Source organism: Lepisosteus platostomus, chromosome 8, assembly GCF_059453375.1.
Source record: "Lepisosteus platostomus isolate fLepPlt1 chromosome 8, fLepPlt1.hap1, whole genome shotgun sequence".
NCBI classification, from domain to species: Eukaryota; Metazoa; Chordata; class Actinopteri; order Semionotiformes; family Lepisosteidae; genus Lepisosteus; species Lepisosteus platostomus.
Window position 1 is genome coordinate 14,962,151 of NC_142618.1, and position 2,500 is coordinate 14,964,650.

The 2,500-nt window shown below is 55.6% G+C and overlaps 6 non-coding genes across 6 annotated transcripts; 4 read left to right on the forward strand and 2 right to left on the reverse strand.

Moving 5' to 3' along the window:
• The first annotated feature begins 339 nt into the window (after positions 1 to 339).
• trnae-cuc (transfer RNA glutamic acid (anticodon CUC)) lies at positions 340 to 411 on the forward strand. Its single transcript has one exon. It is a non-coding gene; the product is annotated as a tRNA-Glu (tRNA).
• An 81-nt stretch (positions 412 to 492) lies between these two features.
• trnaq-cug (transfer RNA glutamine (anticodon CUG)) lies at positions 493 to 564 on the reverse strand. Its single transcript has one exon. It is a non-coding gene; the product is annotated as a tRNA-Gln (tRNA).
• A 202-nt stretch (positions 565 to 766) lies between these two features.
• Positions 767 to 839, forward strand: trnat-ugu (transfer RNA threonine (anticodon UGU)). Its single transcript has one exon. It is a non-coding gene; the product is annotated as a tRNA-Thr (tRNA).
• A 1,055-nt stretch (positions 840 to 1,894) lies between these two features.
• trnae-cuc (transfer RNA glutamic acid (anticodon CUC)) lies at positions 1,895 to 1,966 on the forward strand. Its single transcript has one exon. It is a non-coding gene; the product is annotated as a tRNA-Glu (tRNA).
• An 81-nt stretch (positions 1,967 to 2,047) lies between these two features.
• Positions 2,048 to 2,119, reverse strand: trnaq-cug (transfer RNA glutamine (anticodon CUG)). The gene has a single exon. It is a non-coding gene; the product is annotated as a tRNA-Gln (tRNA).
• Positions 2,120 to 2,321: 202 nt separating this feature from the next.
• On the forward strand, positions 2,322 to 2,394 carry trnat-ugu (transfer RNA threonine (anticodon UGU)). Its single transcript has one exon. It is a non-coding gene; the product is annotated as a tRNA-Thr (tRNA).
• The last annotated feature ends 106 nt before the right edge of the window (positions 2,395 to 2,500 follow it).

Genomic DNA, 2,500 nt, shown 5'->3' on the forward strand with positions numbered 1-2,500 from the left:
TGTACTGCAAGTTTTGTCTGTCAAGCGACACTAGTCTGTATGACACTGAACCTGGTGGGTTTCCCTGTTGTGTCCTTCCAGTCATTCATACCACGGTTCCTCCCCCAGGTGGCTGACCATTGTGTCGCGGAAGCCGTTGTAGCAGTGATTCTTTTGCGGGTTAGATCTAAGTGACGACGGCAGGCGGGGTCGTGTCTTCAACGGGTTACTGCAGTTTTAAGAATCGCTGGTGGACGAGTCTCTGTCTCAATTCAAGATTGCCGAGCTTGGCCCCGCTTTCAGAGCCGACGTCGGTCGCGCTGCGGGCACGCCACAGACGGGAGAGGGCTTTCCTCCGTGTCCCTGGTGGTCTAGTGGTTAGGATTCGGCGCTCTCACCGCCGCGGCCCGGGTTCGATTCCCGGTCAGGGAAGCGTGGCCTTTTTTTTCCCCACCCCGTTTGTTTCAGCGGTAATTCCCGTTTGGCATTCCAGACACCAATTCCACCCACAAAAGGTTCCACCGAGATTTGAACTCGGATCGCTGGATTCAGAGTCCAGAGTGCTAACCATTACACCATGGAACCACACAAGAGCCAGGCCGACTGTCGATTCCCTCGGTGATCTTCGGTGTCTTCCATGGGCCTGTGCAAGACTTCAGCTTCGCCGTGGCGTCCTTTCTCTGCTTTCTCCGCTGTGTAGCTGAGCCGGGCACCGTGTCTCCCTCATGTTGCCAGCTGCTTGACTCGGTACGTTTGTCTGCGCGTGAGTCAGGACCTGGAGCCTTGTGGCTCCATAGCTCAGGGGTTAGAGCACTGGTCTTGTAAACCAGGGGTCGCGAGTTCAAATCTCGCTGGGGCCTTTTGCACTCGGGCTGGACTCGGAGCAGGGTCTCCCACTTGTAAAGGGGTATCAGCTGAGGGCCATAGTTGTGTGATTACTGGCAAGCAACAGGGTGTGGTGGCTCTTGACTTCCTCTGTCTCTTGCTTGCTTCCTGTCCCTCACTCACACCCCACGCCCCGGGGACGTCACACCCTGCTGTGTTAATTGATAGGTGCCGAGGAAAACAATGCCAAGCAGGCTGTCGTTGTCCTCATCAAGTCCCGGGCTCCTCCCCGACTGTGTGGGAACTGACGAGCACTTGCGACAAATGCTGCCATTGGACTCCTTGATTAAGAAGGCGGGGGCCCCTGCGTAGATGAAGCAGCAGTTCAGCAGAAGCGCAAGAGAGATTTTCCTGGAGAGCCTTTGCAGACCAGGAAGCAGACACACGGGCTGCTTGTGTTTTCATTGCCCGCCACAGGCTGCTTTGGCATAACGGGCTCGACCTGAGCAGCGCGGGCATCCCGGAGCCATCTTATCGCGGTCTGGTTCTGGCCTTGTGTAGGGAAAGCCTGGCGTCAATATCGAAGATAGTCGTTATTCCGTTCCCCCAGCGGCAAAGTGCTCTCAACTTGGTGTAAGTCTTGTTTTCTTCTTTGTGCTGGGCGATCTGGTTTTCTTTGTGTGTGTGAGTGTTAACCCACCGATGTGTGATGGCTGTAACTCCAGTGATTGTGAAGAATCTTTAGAAATCTTGTACTGCAAGTTTTGTCTGTCAAGCGACACTAGTCTGTATGACACTGAACCTGGTGGGTTTCCCTGTTGTGTCCTTCCAGTCATTCATACCACGGTTCCTCCCCCAGGTGGCTGACCATTGTGTCGCGGAAGCCGTTGTAGCAGTGATTCTTTTGCGGGTTAGATCTAAGTGACGACGGCAGGCGGGGTCGTGTCTTCAACGGGTTACTGCAGTTTTAAGAATCGCTGGTGGACGAGTCTCTGTCTCAATTCAAGATTGCCGAGCTTGGCCCCGCTTTCAGAGCCGACGTCGGTCGCGCTGCGGGCACGCCACAGACGGGAGAGGGCTTTCCTCCGTGTCCCTGGTGGTCTAGTGGTTAGGATTCGGCGCTCTCACCGCCGCGGCCCGGGTTCGATTCCCGGTCAGGGAAGCGTGGCCTTTTTTTTCCCCACCCCGTTTGTTTCAGCGGTAATTCCCGTTTGGCATTCCAGACACCAATTCCACCCACAAAAGGTTCCACCGAGATTTGAACTCGGATCGCTGGATTCAGAGTCCAGAGTGCTAACCATTACACCATGGAACCACACAAGAGCCAGGCCGACTGTCGATTCCCTCGGTGATCTTCGGTGTCTTCCATGGGCCTGTGCAAGACTTCAGCTTCGCCGTGGCGTCCTTTCTCTGCTTTCTCCGCTGTGTAGCTGAGCCGGGCACCGTGTCTCCCTCATGTTGCCAGCTGCTTGACTCGGTACGTTTGTCTGCGCGTGAGTCAGGACCTGGAGCCTTGTGGCTCCATAGCTCAGGGGTTAGAGCACTGGTCTTGTAAACCAGGGGTCGCGAGTTCAAATCTCGCTGGGGCCTTTTGCACTCGGGCTGGACTCGGAGCAGGGTCTCCCACTTGTAAAGGGGTATCAGCTGAGGGCCATAGTTGTGTGATTACTAGCAAGCAACAGGGTGTGGTGGCTCT